Genomic DNA, 12,865 nt, shown 5'->3' on the forward strand with positions numbered 1-12,865 from the left:
CAACATTCATATCCTCAGTAAGTCTTGTATCTGATATTTAAGTTGTTGTCCTTCAAATTATTTTAATGAAATCATCTTTATTTTCATTACAGTGATGCAAGAAGGAGTGTATATACAAGCCTTGAGTAAAAATGATAACTTCCTTACTGTGAACCTAGAACTGCTCTAAAAACAAAGACTATTTTTAAAATTGCTAATATATGTAGTATTACCAATAAAATATTCAGTGCCTAAAAATACTGTGATATTTAACAGACTCAAATTCTGTTGCCCAAAAGTCTTCCCAAACTGCTAAAATAAAAAGGTTGACAAATACATAGAAAAAAATCACTTAAGTGAATATTCTTCTCTTTGCTTTTCTGCAATTTAGTGAACATTTAAAGTAATAAAAAAGGATATGAATTTTAGCAAAAGTAATATTGTATTTCATCCTCAGTCTAAATTCTTTAGATTCAGAAATTGTCTTAAAGGGGAAAAGAAGTTCAACACATACTATTATGTACAAATAACTAGCATCAAAAACACTTACTGGAAACATCAAAACTAGAACTGCTAGCAGGATACACTTACAAGGAGACACCACTGCATATAAGACAGAGATTTAGACTGAAGTGTGTGGATTCTACTGCTCCTTTGACTTTGTAAGTAGCTACACTTGAGCTTTTAAAATTAATTAACTTTAAGCTGAGTGTGGTAGTGCATGCCTGCAATCCCAGCACTCTGGCGGCCAAGACAAGAGAACCTTGAGCTCAAGCCCAGCAAGACCTGTCTCAAAACAGATAACCTTCTTTAAATAAAAGATTTTTTTTATCGGTAAAATGTTTGTTATGTCTTCCTCATAGGATTGTTTTGTAGATCAAATGAAATAATGTAAATAAAAATTTTTGAGTAATATTACTAGGTAATACTTAAATACATCCTTCAGCTCCCATGAATATACTCCCCTAAAATTATTATCTAAAATCTTAATGCTGGGCTCAAAACCACCTGGAAAAGAAAATACATTGAAATACTTTTTTAAGTTCACATACAAAAGTCCGCACTTTCACATTAAATTATAAAGTTTATGGTACATGTTAAAAAAACCGCTTCACTAAATAAACCAGAAAAATTAGAAAATTAAATTCATTTGCAATTTTAGGCTGCTGATTTTAAAGAACCTTAAAAGATGCCCAAGTGTCCACACTCAACATGTATACTGAAAGAGTTCTCTTATTTACTATAGGCAATCATGACTAAGGTGAAACTGCTTGTTTTATTATTTTGTTCTCTTCCACTCTCTATGTGCTTATCAGTCATTCTCACACCTTGTTACCTGGGAAGATGTGCCTCAGAACACACAATAAAGCATGACTCCAACAAGCAGCAAGTCACCGTTTCCTTCCAAATGGAAATCAGTGTTACGGTAGGAATGCTGGACGGTGCTGTCAGTTGTCATCAGTCTTTCATAGACATTCTGGACCAAATTAGGATTTGTCCTTGCCCCGCTAGTTTTTCTTTTATTTTAGAGAAATTGTTTAAGGAAATAGTGCTGAAGTTGAGGACTTGTTTACCACAGACTTTTTTTCGCTTTGAAATCCTGAGTAGCAGCAGTAGGCTGTGATTTCAGAACTGGCTGCTACATAGACTAATAGCCATCAGTTTTGAATGCAGAAGACTTTATTATTTGAATCCTTAGAATCCATTCAGGGACCTTAGGGAGTCCTTGGTATTAACTGTTGATGAGACCTACTTCTAAACAATCTAAACTCCTGGAATAATCTAGAATATCACATATTCAAGCCAAAGTATGTCAAGAGCTGGATTCCCCACTGTCAGGCAACTCATTAAAACTAAACAGTTTGCTGAGCAGCAGTTTACAGGTTATATGCCAGTAATCCTAGCTACTTGGAAGATGAGACAGGCGTATCATGAGTTCAAGACCAGCCTGGAAAAAGGAAGTCAGCCCTTATCTCATAAACAAAATGCATGCAGTATTTGTCTTTGTGAGTCTGGCTTATTTCATTTAACATAATGATCCCCAGTACCATCCGTTTTTCTGCAACATAATTTCATTCTTAGCCAAATAATACACTATTGTGTAGTATTCTATATTTTCTTTATCCATTCTTCAGTTGATGAGCACCTAGGCTTATTTCACAGCTTTGCTTTTATGAGTAGTGCTGTAATAAACTTTGGTGTTCAGGTATTTCTATTGTATGCTGACTTATATTCCTTCAGATAGATGCAGAGAAATCTATTAAAAAACATGAATGTAAAATGGGGACCAGCTAGGGGGGGATTTAAACAGCAGAAAGGAGTAAGGATACAGACAAGAGAGGGTAGTAGAGAGATGAATATGATCAAAGTACTTTATATACATGTATGAAAATGAAATACAAAAACTTATTAAAAGTGTTTTAAAAAGGAGGTGGGATTAAAAAAGAGTAATAGAGTGGGTGAATTTATCAAAGTACATTATATACATATATGAAAATATCACAATGAAACCTTTTTGTATAGTTAACATATGCTGATAAAATATCAAAAATATAAAACAAAAGGTCTGGTGGCATGATTCAAATAGTAGAGTTCTTGCTTTGTATATGTGAAGTCCTGGGTTCAATTCCAAGACTGAAAAAAAACATATGGTGATCATGCACATAAAGTCCATAAGTGTCCATTGTCAGGGAAAACCTACTCATGTTTAGTTGGTGATTTATATAATTTATGACAGATGTTGCTTACAATTTATACTTTATTTATATAATTAAAAATGCTTATTGGTTTCCATCTTGATTTTAAGGGATATTATTTTTAATTCAAAAATGATATTTTCAGGCTGACAGAGTGGATCAAGTGGTAGAGTCTCCACTTAACAAACATGAGTTCCTGAGTGCAAATCCCAGTACTACAAGAAAAATGAAAAACAATATTTTCTTTTATAGGAAATACTACATAAGTGAAACCTGGTACATGACATAAAGGGAGCCTGGGGATAATACATAGGGCATGAGATTTTGGCTTTAAACTACTCAGCATCACCATCACCCCCTCCAATGATCCTCCAGATCCCCTTCCCCTCATGGTTCAGGATAATGTTGTAATAAAGAAACACACTCCAGTTTTGGTGTTTGACTACTGACAGTTTTCAAGTCTGACTACTCTCCTTTCCTTTCTGCCCCACATTTTGAAAGCTAAGAAAGCCTAGGTACACCGTTCTTTGACAGCAGCGAGAATTTCAAGCCCTTCCAGCTCCGGCCTGTCTGTGCAGAAATCATGGCAACCCTGTCTTCTAAATACAACAAAAGAGTCCATTCCCTGTTCTTTCCATCTTGTGTACCTTCTTAGGAGGTTGCCCTCCACAGAAAGTCTCATTATGTGGGTAATAATCTTTTCATACCCTAAAGATACATACAAGGGTATGTATCTTTACAAACATCTTAATATTCAAACCAAATTTCAGGTGGAGTTACCACCTCATTTTTACAAAATGACTGCAAAAATTGTGCTAAGGGAAAAATCACAATTCCCAGAGACAGCCATGTAACAAATATACTAAGGAAAGGCCATAGCTCCCAAAGACAGCCATATGCATGAGCACACATGAAATTCATAGCAGCTTCTTAGCAACCACTGCAAATTCTCTCAAATACTGCCTATCATGACAGTTGGTGGGAGCTGCTTACAGTAGCTTGATGTTTACAGGGCCATTTAAGTGAGACTAAGAGCCAACTACTTCAGTGACATAGTACTAGTGTTCTTTGTTTTCCAGCATTCAAATGATTGTAGAAACATCAAATGTCTTTTTATCACCTCCATTCTTGGAATACACGGGAGAACTTTTGCTTTCTAGACTGAACTCTGAATTATATACTCAATCGATAATAGAAACAATTGGATCAGACTTTGCTCACAAGTCAACACTCAATAAATATTTGTTATGGGATGGCAGATTTCTCTCTTATCAATTACAGTAAAACACGGTAGCATGAAGAAAAACTGTCAAGGGACATCCAGATAGTAGTTTGGGTCCAAAACCCAAAGGACAACAGGCAACATTCCAGAGGTCAGATCAAACCTAAACCACAGATGAAGCAGAAAGTAGATGTGGTATCACATTCAAGATGAGTTAGGTGAAGGGAGGATGCATTCTGTTTAAACACAGTGCACCAAGGACAAATTGTTTGAACAATAATTTGTTGTTGTTTAGGCTAACAAATAATTTTGGTCTATACCAAAATTTGCATTTCTGGATGAGTATGGAGAAATCTCAATGTATCCTCAAAGAATCATCTGGCTCCCAATTCACTCTGCCTCAGTGATCATACCTTGCATCATAATACCTACCTGGAATGAAGTCCAGATAAATAGAGGAGAAAAGTAAGTCGTGGATACCCAAGGACGCAACTACAACTCCACAGCATAAGTATGAAATATCTTTTCACTAAGGACTCTTTGGAGATAATTACCAGAAGATAAAATTAAGAATCAAAGAATTTATGTTTCTGTCACAGAATTCCCTTGGTCAGGTTTGTATAAATTCTTTGAATACTGTGTTATTAACCAAATAGATTTCACGTTCATAAAACTCAAAGGGAAAATTCTGTCCCATAAACTTTTAAAGCTTATGAATAACTCTTGACATTTTTTCCTAAGTTTTATACCACCTTGACTTACAAGTCTGCAAAACCCAGCACACCACACCCCTGTGCACCTCCACAGTTGGGTATCTATGGAAACATTTGCTGCAGTTCTGACCAGTTATACTGATACATTAGTGACTGAAAGTTTAATTTGGTGTCCTTTTGTAAACAATTCCAAAATTTGTTTGATTATCATCTTTTCCCAATTCCTTTTGTAAACCTAAGTATAACTGCTTCATCTTCAAATCCAGGATCAGTGACTCCACTTCTTTCAGCTAAGACAGTGCTTAATCCACTCTGGTTTTCTTTTCAGTAATTACCCAAGATGAAGAGAGCAGACTATAAATTGCAAGGCACTTTCATAAGTATCAAATTCACTAAAACACAGCTATGGGAGAACTATGCATAGGGGAATTGGTTTGTTTACTGCAGGCTAAACTCAGTTTATAAGGCATTAGATAAAAGTATAAAATAAAAACTAGAGGGATCACACTACCTGACTACAAAATATATTATAAAAATATAGTAACCAAAACAGAATTCTACTGACATAAAAATAGAATGTAGAAAAAAGAAATAAATCCAAGCAAACTCTGTTGGAACCCTTCTCAGATCTGGAGGCTATTTTTCTGTCTCAATAAACTCTTCTGTTTTTCTCACTTTTGTAAAAAAAAAAAAAGAAAGAAAGAAATCCACACAGAGTCAAATGATTACCAACAAAGGTGCCAAGGATAGACACTAGAGAAAGAGTAGTCTCTTCAATAAATGGTGCTGAGTGAACTGGTTATCAAATACAGAAGCATGAAGTGAGACTCATATCTCTCACCATATAAAAAATCAACATAATACAGATTAGCAACTTAGTGTAATATCTGAAGGATAAAACTATGGGAAGAAAACTTTGAGGAAATACTGCATAATGGACTATGCAATGATGTTTAGGTCAGAACTCAAATGCATGGGCAACAACAGCAAAAATAAACAAGCGGTATTACATCAAACTAAAAAGTTTCTGCACAGCAAAGGGAACAGCAGAGTGAATGACAACCTACAGAATGAGAGAAAATACTTGTAAACTATGTATCTGACAATTGTCTAATTGAGAATATATGAGTAACTCATATATAAAATAATCCATTTTTCTCAATGAGCAAAAATCTTGAAGAGAGATTTCTCAAAAGATATACAAATAGTCCATGGGTATATGTAAAAAATGTTCAATTTCACTGATCATAAGGGAAATCCAAATCAAAACTACAATAAGATATCAGTTAACCTCAATTACAATGCATATTACCAAAGAAATAAAACCTAAGAAATGCTTACGTGGGTGCAAAGAAAGGGGACTCTCAAACACTATTGGCAGAAAGATAAATTAGGACATAAATTATGAAAAACAGTGTGGAGTTACCTCAAAAAATTAAAAATAAAACTACCATATGATACAGGAAATACATGCCTGAATATATATCCAAAGAAAATGAAACCAAGATATCAAAACATATCAGCAGCATTGCTACATTTATTCCAGCATAGTTCATAATAGTTAAGAAATGGAAACAACCAAAGTGTCCATCAAGTGATGAACAGATGAAGAAAATGTATTATATGTACACAATGGAAACTGCTCAGCCATAAAATAGAGTGATACCCTGTCATTTGCAGCATGTGGATGAACTTGGAAGACATTTTGTTAAGTGAAATAACCAGACACAGAGAAACAAATACTGCATGATCTTACGCATTTGTAGAACCTGAAACAAAAAAAACCTGATCTCATAGAAGTAGACAGTAGAAGAGTGATTACCAGAGACTGAGGAGAGCAGGAAAGACAAGAACGTGGAGGAAAGAATTGGTGAAGGGGAGAAGGTTACAATTAGATAGGAGAAAACAGTTCTTGTTTTCTATTGTACAGTAGGGTAACTATGGCTAGCAATATTGTATTGGGTATTTCAGAAGAGAGTATTGGGTAACAATATTGGTAAAATATTGTATTGGGAATCTAAAAGAGAGAATTTTGAACACTCTCACCACAAAGAAATGACAAATATACAAAGTAATAGATATGCTAAATGCCTTAATTTCATTATTATACTGTACTCCATAAATGTGGATAATTATTATGTGACAATTAAAAGTAAAAAAAAAAATACAGGTTGCCCAGTTACATTTGAATTTAAGATGAACAATGAATCAGCTTTGAGTATAAGCATGGAACACATTGTTCTAGAAGATGATTCATTGTTTATTTGACATTTGAATTGACTGAGTATCCTGGCTTTTTACTTTCAAAACCTGTCAGTCTTCTAAAAAAGTGTCAATTAGATAAGAAGAAAAGAACAGAATGATGGAGGAGATAGTATTCAAGATTAAAAGTCTGAACTGGCATAACCAAGAGCAAAATATTGATTAGTTCCTGGATTGATAAAGATGTAGCACTATAAGAAACATGTTAAGGCAACTGTGGCAATCTGAATATACACCATATATGTTGATATTTGTAGATAAGATCATTGCACTGTTTATGATAGTGAATATCTTTACTCTTAAGAGAAGTGCAATGAAATATTGAGAGGTAAAAGGTCATGGGTATTCTAATTTACTTTCCAATGGTTCAGAAAGAAAGTCAGTAGGAGGAAATGGGCATTGTAAACCTCAAAGTAGAAGATAATTAGGATGGATGACTTTAGAGAACTGATTAATGTACAATATGAAGACTATAATTAACAAGATTATACTATAAAATATATATGTATATATGTTTGTATGTACATGCACAAACATACACACACACACACACACACACACACACACAAAGCCAGTCATCAGTGACCTTATAACAAATTTCCTTCCAAGGCACTAGATACATCTCTACCTTTGTCCATTGTGCTTGAGGATGAGGTTGTCATTAGTATTTCTTTTTGATTACTGGCAGATTTGTACTCAAAGCCTGATGATTGCTAGGCAGGTACTCTACCACTTGTTCCATGCTCCCAGACCCTTTTGCTTGGGTTATTTTTAAATAGGGCCTTGCTTTGCCTGGAACAATGATCCTCTAACCTATTTCCTCCTGTGTAGCTGTAATAATAGGCATATACCCACCCTGTCAGACTTATTTGTTGAGATGGGGTATCCCTAACGTGTTGCTCAGGCTGCTCTCAAACTGCAAGTCTCCTGATCTCCACCTCCTAAGTAGCTGGATTTGAAATGAAAGCCACCATGCCTGGCTCTCCTTCTGAGTCTTGATGGATCTTCAGTCTAAGGTTTTGAAGCAGTAAAAACATGAAAAGTTTGAGTGGCCGAGATGGCAGAAAACTGAGCAGAATACTAGAAATCCATACTGGTAATCAAATGTTTTAGAAACTATAACACAACACAACACAATACATAAGACTATGGCTTCATCCAAATGCAAAACTCCCACTCATCTGCTGTTTGATACAGACACAGGAACAACACAATATCATTCTCACTTTACTTGCTCTTTTGTTCATAGGCTTTCACATGTTACATGATAGACCAAGATGGACTCAGAAGCATAGTTCTCCCAACTGGACCAAAACTGACAAATACCTGGATAGACCACAAACACATGTGTACATTTATGCACATGCTAGTACAGCTTACAATCACACAAACACTACAACCATGCTGCAGCTAGCATTCAGAATCCCTCAGCCTTGTAAAAAGCCCACTCTAGCATATGCACTTATGTGCAAAGTAATAGTCTAATGTGATCAGTTTTTTCCTTAAGTATTTTTGTCTCTTTTCAATGATTAACATTTAAGTTCCCATAGAACTTTATTTTGACAATCTTTTTGATGAATGATTCACAAGAAAATTAAAAGAAAAGCTGAAGCACACTTCAAATTGCTCAGTGCAAAATATTGAATCATCCTTTACTACCATGGAATTTCCAAGTTACTGTTCAGTCCTTTTCTAGTACACTTCTGAAAGCAGAGTTTTCTTGAGTACTTCTAGAACAGAGAATTCATTTGAACAGTGGCATTTTCCCCTTTGCTTTGAATTATGGTCTGCATAAAAGCACTTTGAAAGCTAAGAAGAAGTTCAACATTAATTAATGTTTATAAACACTTCAAGCCAAGTGCAGACATGTAAAGTTGTTACTCAATTCTAGGAACTGAGTAACCTGGAAAAGAAATAAAAACCCACACTACTAAATAGTATATGATTGAAAGAGTTAAGAAATAAAACATCAACCCATAATAAAGCACATTTTGAGAACTCAGAGAAAGCTCACAAACTTGTAGAAATAAAGATCTTCAATAAGAATAACAGAGTGTTTATCAAAAGGTCATTTGTAAGGTTCATTCTAGGCTTTGTCTTGAATTAAAAGATGAAATTTCATATGTTTTAATTATACTATACCCGCTATTTTTAGGGCTAATGCAAGTTTATAAAGCACGAAATTCCTTTAAAAGAATTGGGATTTCAACCTACAATTCACCTACTGATGTCACCATGTCTTTTGAAGGAGGGCAAAATTAACCTCAAAATACAAGGCCCAAGTATAAATTTTATTTATGCCTACATGAAAGTTAGTCCGATTATAACTTATACTCAGCAGCTTTCCTCTTGCATATTTTCAGATTAGTTCTGTTATAAACATGTCTAAATTCATGGTTGGTAAAACACTACATTTGAGTACAGTCAGTGGACCATAAAACTGCTGTTAGACACAAATTGCTTTGTGCATTGATAAAAAGCAAGAGCTGTGTTTAAAACAGAGGTCCTACTCAGTACAAATAACAAAAGGGACAAAAAAAATGAAAAGATCAGATAACCTGGGGCTGGATGTGTAGCTCAAGCAGCAGAGCATCTGCATAGCAAATGCAAAGCCTGGAGTTCAAACCTCAGTTTAAAAAATAAAAAATCAGGTAATCATGGCAACATTTAGTTACCCTTCCATTTTGTTATCCACCAAGTTAGAAGATCCAGATGCTAATAATTATTACATTTTCAACCAATAATAATAGCATTAACTTTTATGGAATGGCTTTCTCAGACTCTATTCTTTCTTCTTTCTAATTTAAAGGCTGAAAATCTAAAATTTTTATTTCTCAGACTCCCATGTGACTCAAGTAATATGTGGAAGATAGAATAGCTTCCTAAAGAAACTATCCATTTTCCAGCATCTTGGGTATCCAGAAGCAATAGCAGCAGCAATGGATTACTGATTTAACATCCAGAGGTAACAATTTTAATTGTGCATTCTCCAAATTCTTCAGACACTTGAAGAAGCAGTGGATGTAGTTTTGCTCTGACATAGCACTAATGGTAGTACCATTTCTGCATGTTTCTGGGACTCGTGTAGAAGATTCATTCTAGAATCTTCTTCTATGGCTCTTCCAATAACTGGAACTGCCAAATGTCCTAAACCTATTTCTTATCTAGAGTAGTTTCTAGCTCATTGTACTGATTCCTGAGTGACACCTTGCCATTTTGGGCTACATATAGCTTATAAAACAGAGAGTGATGTAGGGAAAGACTGGCTTTATTACTGGATTCAAGTGCTGGTCTCACCCTGTATAAGATCAGTTAACTTTTCCCAGCCTCAGCTTCCTTATTTCTACAGAAAGGATAATAATTACCTCCAGGGTTAAACATGTAAGATTAGATCTTATAAATAAAGTTCCTGCCGCAGAATCAAGCATAGAGTTAAGAAGATGGTCCCATACTCTTTCACACATAGCAGATTATTTGTGTCAAATCTTGTTCAGTGAATATTAGATATTGAGAAAATTATTTTCCCTTCCTTTTTCATATATATATATATAATCTCATATTTTTTACATTTTTATAAAATAAATATTAATTTTCTCATGAGTCTGAGCACCTAGCAGACACATACATATAATCAGTACATTAATTAGATTAATGTGTACCAAAACTTAACACAACAAATTGTCAGTTCATAAATACTGATTCATGGACTTAGTTATGCACTATGTACAGAATGTCAAAGGAAAACTACTATTAGAGTGAACTTTTATAAGGAAGAAACTAATGAGCATACTAGTGAGCAACTGGACTATTGGTCACTGTGAAGAGCTGAACATGGCAGTTTGTAACTTTTTTCTAACATTTTTTTATACCTTAAGCCACATGACAGCCTTTGAGGTAGGTACTACTAAGTAATGAGGAGTACTGATGAGGTACAGCCACTTCTTATTATGTAATAGTAGGCAATTTCTAGCCTCTTTGAACTTCAGCCCCAGCATCTATCCATGAAGATAATAAAATTTTCTTTCTGATGGTACTGCTGTGAGAATCAAACAAGCAACTTTGGTGTTATTTCTTTTGATATTCTATACTCTGGAATATCTGGTTTCTATTCCTAAGAAATGATATTATGACACAAAAGCCAACTGTCATAAATTCCTTTGTTTCTTGAACCTCACTGCACTCATATCATTCCTTCTTGTGCCATGAACCTGGAAAAATGCAACTGCTTTCTTTAATTATTTTCTGTCTCTCCTTCCTTCCCTGAAGATTTTGAATTCAACCTGTGGCTGCATCCATCCTAGATACTCACCTACCATTAGGTCTTCTACTGTTCAACAAACAAAATAAAAAGGGCATCTGTCCTCTGATTTTTCTTGCTTCCTGTGTTAGGGAAGGTCCTCAAGAGAGTGTAGCCGAGAAGCCTGTTCAATGATGTGTTGTCCCTTGGTAGCCTGCTGGGTCAAGTTCCCTTTTAGCCATTTCCAAGGGTTTCTCCATCCAGTCTGGATCAGATGAGGGTTGGTTAGGGTTTGATAACCTAACCTTGTTCATTCTCTCCTCCTGGTAGACGTGCCCATTATTATGCTTTCATACATTCAACAAAAGTTTATGGACACTCCTTTTGACAGGGATTATACATGGTTTTAGTATAAAAGGATGAATGAGGGACTGGAGTGACTGCTTGCATAGCATACACAAGGCCCTAGGTTCAATCCCTAGCACTTAAAAAAGAAAGAGCAAAAAGATATTCTAAAGATGCCCTGTTCCTAGTCTCAAGTAGGTTGCAATCTAATATGGTCAGTCTTCATAAGCAAAAGCCTTACTTTGATATTTCTGTTATTGAAAATAATATAGCTTCACTCTGTTTTGTTGGCTTCATAAATACCTAAATGCAAATTATATACATGGCCAGACTACATTTTTTCTCTACTTTATGTGTCCTGACCAGGATTCCTATTTTTTCTCATGTTGCTGGCATTTGTTTATACAACATTTATCAGAGCTGTCCAGTACAGTATGTTGTCAGCCCAAATCAGTGCTTCTCACACCTATTCTGGAACTCCAGACTCCCTACCTCCATCAGTACAGATCTGACTTACTATTAAGCCTGATCACTTCATTTTTATTAGAGCAAACATTACAAAAGGAAAAGTATTCCGGGATACACATTATCAACATTGATATGAAAGTGACCGGGATGATTGAAAATGCACAAAAACAGGTTTTCCATCCAGATGTTACAGAATATGACATTTCACTACTGGAGATTCATTCTTCTGTTTGGGTTCCTTACCATCTGCCTGAGTGCTGGTGATATCACAGTAATTCACACTGAAGAGTCAAAGGTTATGTTCCAGCACAAACTTCATTTCTAAGAGACTTTAGCAAAGATTTTTCTTCATTAGTTTTAGTAATGACATCAACCTCTTATTGATTGCCTAATGCATAGTAAGGTACTTCACACCTCACAGTTCTTTTTCTTAATCTGCACAACCCTTAAGACAGGTGTTATTATCGTCCATATTTCACAGATAAGAGGAAGCTTAGGACAGTAGTTAAAGAGCACTGACTCTGAGGAAAGATCAGCATGGTTAAACTTTCAAGTTCATTACTTGTTAGCAATGTGTCCTTGGAAAACTGACACATCCTTCACCTGTAAAACAAGGGCAGTTTGCTATAATAAATAAATAAGCACTTGATAAAGACTAAGTCTGAAATACAGAGGTAACATAAAAATAGATAAGGAAGCATCAACCAGAGGCCAAGCACCTTGCCCAAGTCAACACCTAGTAAGAGTTCCACATCCTGGCCTAATCCCTCTACGGTATGAAGACTTTGCAAAGAATACACATTCACTCTATACCTCTGAGTCCTTCCAGAACTATTTGGATAAATAAATATAAAAGAGGAAAGCAAGAGTCACTACAATAAGAGCAAAATCAGAAACACTGCAGAATTAACTGATCGTCCTCAGAGTGGGCCATCTTTCCTAA

The sequence above is a fragment of the Castor canadensis genome, chromosome 3, assembly GCF_047511655.1.
Source record: "Castor canadensis chromosome 3, mCasCan1.hap1v2, whole genome shotgun sequence".
Lineage (NCBI taxonomy): Eukaryota > Metazoa > Chordata > Mammalia > Rodentia > Castoridae > Castor > Castor canadensis.